The 8,179-nt window shown below is 43.3% G+C and overlaps 1 long non-coding RNA gene across 2 annotated transcripts; it reads left to right on the top strand.

Annotated features, from left to right (window-relative positions):
* Positions 1 to 701: 701 nt before the first annotated feature.
* On the top strand, positions 702 to 3,479 carry LOC135770481 (uncharacterized). Of its 2 annotated transcripts, XR_012337166.1 has the most exons (5): positions 702 to 1,292; positions 1,811 to 1,957; positions 2,781 to 2,842; positions 2,963 to 3,024; positions 3,411 to 3,479. It is a non-coding gene; the product is annotated as an uncharacterized lncRNA (long non-coding RNA). The 2 variants fall into 2 exon arrangements; XR_012337165.1 differs by lacking the exon at positions 2,781 to 2,842.
* The last annotated feature ends 4,700 nt before the right edge of the window (positions 3,480 to 8,179 follow it).

Below are 8,179 nucleotides of genomic sequence, written 5' to 3'. Positions count from 1 at the left end.
CTCAACACATGAACACTAACGTGTGCTTGATAGTTCAACAATACGATGTTATGGCCATCAATTTTGATTGTTTCTACTTTGATTGTAAAAAAAATAAGTCCGTTTCGGACGCCTGCATTTCCCAGAATCCTCTCTGCCTCCGTTGCTATGGAATCTGAGCCAGTCCTCTTTGCTATTGGGTGATTTCTTCTTCGGTACTCGTAATTGACAGGGATTCTCTCATTACGCGTAAATCACTGTCCAGGTAAGTCACGATGCTTTCGTTTAAAGTTCACTATTTGTTTAAATGTTATAAATCACGCCTTTTTTGTGGCATTAGGCTGACATTGCCATTCCCGTACGAAAATTAACCATGTTTTTGTGGTAAAAGTGTAGTAACCACGGTTTGTGTGTATCGATTATTTGCTAAATGGTTTTACTAAACCAAACATGGTTTAACTTTTTTTTCAAATCCATGGTTATTTCTTAACTGTAGTAAAACAATGTTTAATTTTCGCAAGGGAAGTCTAACGTTTCGTGTTAAAGAATTAAAGTCCCATTAAGAAGCTAACGTTAACCTAGTTTAAGTTCCCTGCTGAAAAAAAACAGCAAGACCAGCATATGTTGTGTTTTGGTGCTGCTTTGCTAGTGAACACCAGCTAAACCAGCATCAAACCAGCATTAGCACCAGCTTAACCAGCATTAGCACCAGCATCCCATGCTGGTCATACCAGCATATGTTGTGTTTTGGTGCTGGTATGCTGGTGACCACCAGCATAGACCAGCATAATTCCCATGCTGGTTTGATGCTGTTTTTTTCAGCAGGGTTATCAACATTAGGGTAACTTAACGTGGTCATTGCTTTATTGTGTGAGCTTAATATAGTCTAAAGTTTTAATATTTGTCTTATAATATTTGTAAGAAAATAGGAATCCCCACTATTGGGGTACACTATTTAAGCCTTATATTAGAGCTAATTTACATTACATAATAAACATTTTCTGTTCTCCCTGCAGATCCTGTCAATCGAATCACCTGTTACAACTTAGATTTATTTTATAAACCCAAAGGCACTTTTAAGAGCCATTGTTTACTACACAAAGCCATAGTTCACTGACAAGCTGGGCCATATCGCATACATATCGCAGGCGATAATTAATGCGAAATTGCCCCGGTTGTCAGGTAACTATGGCTTTGTGTAGTAAATGCTGCTCCATCTCAAAGCAGGTGATGTTGGTGTACTACTAATCAAAGAACCGGCTTTACTGACGAGATGCGCATGACAATCACGTGTGATTTATCGTGCAGCCCTGGTAAGTAGAATTTCTAACATATTCTTGTATATCTCTTTTAATATATTGTTTTTATTTTAGTGGCAATTCTCTTCAGTAAACACATTTTCACTTTAACACATCACAGTCCTAAATTATCTACCACAACAAAATATAAGTGACACTTGGGAATTCTCTGAAAGACAATTAACAAATAGACTGCATTCATACTACAATTGTAGATTCTGTAGTTCATCCAAAGCAACCCATTTAATGATTAACGTTTGGCCTTTATTTTGAATAAATCTATACAGTAGATTGTCACTGTCTAATTGCACAATAGTTACCATAGTTACCAGCCAAACCTACTAACGTTACAGAAAGTTCTATTATAACCTTATGATGTCATTTATGTTTTTGCTGTTTTCTTTTAATGTATTACTCTTTCCTGTTTTCACATACTTGGTTATACAAAAGCTAAACTCACCATGAAGTAAAAAATATCCTGAATGACATTAACCAATATTCCATTCAGTAAATACACAATGTTGTCATTGCAGCTTGACAAACTCCATGCTACTGGATACAAGCCAGTTCTGCTTCGTTAAAAGGAGACCAAGAAGCAAAATATTAAGTGTGAGAGATTATCGCCTATGCCCAGGACTACCTTCAGAAGATCGGTTCCTTTTATGAATACCTTTGTGAAGGTGAGATGCATGCACTGTATTTTTAAAGTCACAGTTTACAGCTTGTGCTGAGTAGGCAAAATATTTGATCAATATTAAAATCTTAAAGGGGACATATCATGAAAATCTGACTTTTTCCATGTATAAGTGCTATAATTGGGTCCCCAGTGCTTCTATCAACCTAGAATATGTAAAAAAAAAAAAAAAAAGGGTAACGAAAACGGAAACCATTTTCTGCAAGCATGTGGAAAAATAGGTCATTGGCTCCCCTTGTGATGTCAAAAGATTCCACTCCTACAAAGTGGCTATTTTAACATGTTATAATAAATTATCTATATGGTATTTTAAGCTAAAAGTTTACATACATACTGTGGGGACGCCAAGTCTTGTGAAATTTTCCCTTTGAAAGGATAGCTCACTCCATAAAACTGAAATCATCAACACCTAAACTCATTGACAGTAAAACGTTGGGAGAGGTTTTTGTTTTTAAATAACCACAAAGTTTGTTAGCACAACACTGGATCTTTTCGAAACATTTGAAGTATTTCAATATTTATCTAACCTTAGACACAGTCAAACAGCACTCCATCAAACCATTCTGTAAGATTTGGCAAACAACAACTTATAAGACAACTGACTCAAACAATTTCTACAGTCCACTGCTTTTACCTGCATAGTATTGTGAGGTTTGAAAGCATTTGCACAAGATTTGGGGATGAAGAATTATGGCGTTTATTTTGATAGCAAACTACTATGATTATGTGATTGATCGATATATCATGAATATTAATTAAGACATGGATAGTTGTGCATGGGGTACTTTTAAGGCCATTTCTTTTTATAGCTTGCAGCACACTGGCCTACAATCCACTTGGTAATTTGTGACGTAAGGAATACCGTTTCCAGGTCCACGCCTTCACTGATTTTGAGTGAAATCTAAACAGACATTTACAACATGGTAGTTTATTGATTTCATGCATTTAAGCTAAGCTTTTATAAACTCACACTGTGCACTACATTCTCCAGGCTCACAGCACTACCCTTGTAATGACTGAACGATCATCTGGGATGTCCACATAGAGAGAGAGGTTAGAATTGTGATTGTATATCAGTATTTTTGTTTGTTTCCTCAGCATCTGATAGAGCTTTTGGACCCGGAAGCGGTGCTGTGTGATGTCAGAAAAACAAGCGGATGGGATTTGGTACCCATAGTTAACTTGGTTCAAGCATACCTGAATACATACTATGTTAACTTAGGAATTATTATGTTTGGAATGTTTTATTTTTGTAGAAGCCATATTTTATTTGTTTTCAACCCACATACAACATCATTTTTAATGTTAAGGAACACTAACTTAAACAATTGTTTGTAGGGACACACATCAATTGAAATTTGTAAAGTCCTTTTGTAGGTCACTCAGTTACTGAATCAAATGAAAATGAATCTCATTATACCCTTGTATATGAAATGTAGAGCTTACAATGCAGATGGACCATTAGCAGAAATAACACAAAAAAGGAAACCATCAAATGTTGGCTTGAGACATCATACTTACGCTGCTGCTAACTTGAAAGCATAAAGCATACATTTTTCTTTAAACAAACATCACACTTGGTGTTATTCTTTGAATTGATAATATATAAGCACTCTGTGCGAGCAGAGAGCGAGAGAGAGAGAGAATCCAGGTGTGTTCGTAAGTCCGTTTGGTTGTTCCGTATGGCGGATTGTTCCGCGTAAATTGTCCGAACTCGAAGTGCAAAGTGCAAGCCAGGAAATTACTGTCCCGAAGAGTAGGACAGGGCTCAGAGAAAAGATGATGAATCAGAGGGACTCTGGGTGAGTCTCAGCCAGTTTCCAAACTGCGCTGACGGGTTACCTGAGTAACCGAGCGACTGAGCGCTCCTGAGTTATTGAGCTACTGAGCTACTGAGCCATGATGGCTTGGACGATAGGCCGTTTTGACCTTTCACGCGCCCAGCCCATTTTAGGTGAATGACCAATGTGCGAAGTGTTCGATCACGCGGGAACCAAGCCTTTGTTCTTTCAGGCATCACATTTGCGTAATTGCCAAATGATAAAAGTTTGTTTCCATAACTCTTCAAATCGATATTAAATGACATTGATGCGGCTTATGGTAATATGATACATAGAAATGATTAGGAAATAAAGAGTGGATTAATTTGATACTAGACAAGACATGGGTTTAAGATCACGTTGAATAATAATTTCATACCTAAGATATGAACCATGTTACAGTGAACAAAATCTAACTAAAGTGTTAACACACAGTTACATCACACATACACGATCATGCAGTAAAGGGATATAAAATATATATACATTTAAACAGCTCATTTTGATCTTAAAATGTGGTTTCATCAGAGACATATAGTCTGTGCCCCCTACTGTGTCTCTGGCGATCGTTGTTCGATCGGCTCTGATGGAATTCCTTTGAACCTCCTTTTACGACGGCATTTGTTTTAATTGTCGCCCACTTTACAGCCTTGATAGGGGATAGAGGAGACAGGGTTATCTAATTATCACAATTTTAGGGCTGTTGAAATCCAGATGCCAAATGGCCCCGATCTGACTCCGAGCCATTTGCTACATATCCCCCCTTCATGGCCACCAGGGTCTTGAGAGACTTTGGTGGGCGATGGTTCAATAGGCGATGGTTGGACAGGTCATTTGGTCTGGATGGCAGGTGTATCTTAATTTTCTGCAGCGCTTCTGCGTGCCTGCAAAGGGGTGATTTCAATGAGGTTGGGCTCTTGCTCGGCTTGTGTGTCTTTCTTCCCACGGTTCCGCTTGAAGGCTCGAGGGAGGGCAGCTGTGCACTTGTTCACTGTTTCCTGCATCCCGCTGACTCTTCGGTACAGGATGAAAGCGAGGCCAAGAGTAAGGGCATATCCTACTCCTGTGGAGAGGCACAGTACCGTGTCAGCGGCGGTCCAGGCTTGGACAACAGGGAGGCTGTGCATAGCTGGCATCCGAGCAAGTGCCTGGAGGGCAGTGTCGATGGGCGTGACATCAATTAGTTGGGTCCCCCCTTCTGCAATCCTCATCTCCAGTTCAGGGTCTAAAGTGAAGTTGTGGTCCCTGAAGAAAGTTGAAATTTCCAGTTCGGTGTGGTACTCCTCACTGGGAAGGTGATAGAGTGCGAGTTCATCGATGTGAAGAATCGCATCCTTTGGAACTTGAATCCACATCGTCTGGTTTGGTAGACTGATGCGGGTGGCTGTGTCGTGTTGGTCGTGGGTCAAAATGGCTGTGCTGGCTGGGGTGTTGACCAGCAATCGGTCACCTACGATTTCAACTTGGGTGTCCGTGACCTCGGCTCGTGGTTTAGCTGAGGCAGGACAACGAGAGTCAATCTTCATGGGCTGCAGCCCACAGATGCCGTCAGTGTTGTCCCGAAGGAAAGGTTTGCTGGGGCAGAGATAATGAATGTCTTTAGTGAGACTGCACATGCGCAGGTTTGGTGCAAGATACAGCTGTTCGTTGCTGTCATGGTAAGCCACAACGGCGGGGGTGCGTATTCTGATGTGGGTGTTTCCCTGCCAGAAGCCAACATTGACAATGTCTTTGAGTCTGTAGATGTTGTGTGACTCGATGATTGGCAGGTTTATCAGAAAAGCAAGTTCGCCTTCTTCAGGGGCTATGCTTAAGGGAATTGCGCTACCTAGGGAGTAGGCCAGATGCGCCTGCAGAGTGTTTGTTGGCCCTGCAGTGGCAGAGGATAAAATGGTCTGTACCAAGCTTAGGGGTACCAGGTAGGGTGGAATTCCACCCATGGCTAGACTGTCCACAGAGGAGCTCACCTCGTGCAGCATGTCTGACATCAGAGCTGTGACCAGTTGAGAATAGGCATGATCCACCTGCAGTACTGAGAAAATCTGTTTCAAAGAGTTCACTGTTTGTTTCAGTGCGACACTGTGCGTGTTGAGAATTACGACAGTATCTTTTAAGGATTTTCCCATTGTTTGTAGGGATTTGCTCTGAGCTGTTAGTTGTTCTCTCAGTTGAGGTATTTCCTCCTGGATCTCATTCACATGTCGTCTCACCGTGGCTAGGCTGACTGCATTGACACTGGTAACTCCAATGTTGAACAAAGTTCCGACTGCTGCGGCGGCTCCGAGTAGGGCTCCCAGGAACCGCTTGGGACGCTTGGTTTGTCCGCTGAGATCTGCTTGTGTGACAGTCATCTTCTGAAGTTGGTACAGCATGTGTGTGATGTCGGCCTCTGCGTGAAACATAGCGTTCTGCGCCCATCGTTCTCCTGCCCAACTGGTTTCTGGTGCTGATGCTGTGTAGTGTGCTCTGTAGACATCACGGGGGTCGAGTCGGACATAGACTTTTTGGCTATGTGTTCTGCAGTTCGTGATCAGGAGTCCAGGTTGCTCTTTTAGGACGATGCCTGAGGCTGGACCCGGCGACACGATTTCAGGTTGCGACCACCCCCCCTGTAGGCTGATGTACAGGACAGTGATCCACAGCAGCATCCTGGTGACAGAGGGAGAGAGAGAGCGAGAAAGAACAATAGGTGAGCGCTACAGGTCCTTGTTTGGTCAGGACAGCTCTCTTTCTTTCCATTAGCGGCTGTTCCCTAGGTGGCAGAGTTCTAGTGATGAGGCAGTGTGGAGGGAGTTTGGCCTGGTTAGTGCTAGTCCCCCCTCTACTGTCATGCCACAATGTTGAGTGTCTCTTGACTTGGTTCCGGTGGACCCCTCTGAAAATTGGTTCCTTCTGACTCCTGCCCATCTTGATCCGGTATGCAACGGGAGAGAGTTTGTCCACAATCTCATGAGGTCCTGTCCAGTGTGGCAGAAATTTCTTTGACAGCTGCTGGTGAGCTGTCTGAATTGGCGGGGCGAAACTGTAGTACCAGATCTTGGTCGTTTGAAAAGCGAAGGTCGTTCCCAGATGAAGTTCATCCAGATACTGGTGAGTGGTGTATGCTGTGGTCTGGGTGGTGTCATTGGGTGCTGGAAGGCATTCTACCAACTTTGTGAATTGGCAGATGACTGTGAGAAGGTATTTGTTGCCCCTCGTTAACCTGGGTAATGGTCCAACCCAGTCTTTCTGGAGGTCTGACAATGGGAAGTTGACACCTCTTTTTTGCAATGGTGCTCCGTGGTTTGGCTTAGCCGGTTGGAACTGGCAGCAAACCAGACATCCCTTGATGTATTCTGCTACATCCTGCTGCATTCCAGGCCAGTATGCCACCTGTTTCAGTGTTTCATACGTGGCTCTTGTGCGGTGGTGTCCGGCACATGCTGTGTCATGTGCATACATCAGTATGACCCCCCTATGGGCCTGAGGAACCACAAGCGTAGGTGTAGTGCGGTCATCAGGGACATACCAGAGGATGTCGTGTTGTATACGCAGCAGGTGCTTGATATCGTTGAGACGTTTGAGGGATGGAGCAGCAGACAGGTCAGAGTTTGTGATAGGGTAGGTAGAGGGGTCTGAGAGGTGGTTTAACATAGCTTGGATAGCAATGTTAGTGGCTTGTAGTTTCTGACGATCTACATCATCCTGCATGGCATCTGCATCTTTTAAATTTTGTTGAACTTGTGCCTCAAATCCTGGGTATGGCTCTGAGTCTTTGGCTGGATGCAGAGTGCAGAGCAGTGAACTTTTGGAGTTTTGGTCTGAGACGAAGTTCCCGCGGCTGGCTGGGGGGTCGTCCATGACCTGTGTGACCTGGCAGTTTACCTCAGATGATCTGGCTGATTGAAAGGGTAAAGGTTCTCGCACTTGAGGCCAAATTTTTAACTGTTTAAAGTCCATTAAGGGTTCAAAGCGGTCTAGCAGGTCTTTGCCAATGAGGAGTGGGTATGAGTCCATTGGTGAGATGTACACAGGGTGTATGATGCTCATAGGGCCGATTGTCAGGTGGAAGGGAATCACCTGTTGCAGTTGAACTTCAGTCTGGCTGTAAGACTGCACATTCAGCATACACCTTTGGGGTTTAAGGGTCAGATTTTGGGCCTTAGCTCTGTTCTGGAGTCTGGTGAAAAGCTGGGATGACATCAGCGTTAGGTCAGCTCCGGTGTCGACGAGGGCTTCTAGTTCGACCTCATTTTCCAAGGTGATGGATAGATATAGCTTTTTGGCTTCTCCTCTTTCGATCAGGTTTCCCAGGAGGCTTGGTACTGGGGCTGTTGTATTAATAGGAAGGCAGTTAAGGCTGGTTTTCTGTGACTCTGTAGGGAAGGAGACAGTTAACACAGCACTCT

The sequence above is a fragment of the Paramisgurnus dabryanus genome, chromosome 8 (genome assembly GCF_030506205.2).
Source record: "Paramisgurnus dabryanus chromosome 8, PD_genome_1.1, whole genome shotgun sequence".
Classification (NCBI taxonomy): domain Eukaryota; kingdom Metazoa; phylum Chordata; class Actinopteri; order Cypriniformes; family Cobitidae; genus Paramisgurnus; species Paramisgurnus dabryanus.
This window is presented reverse-complemented; position numbering and strand designations above follow the sequence as displayed.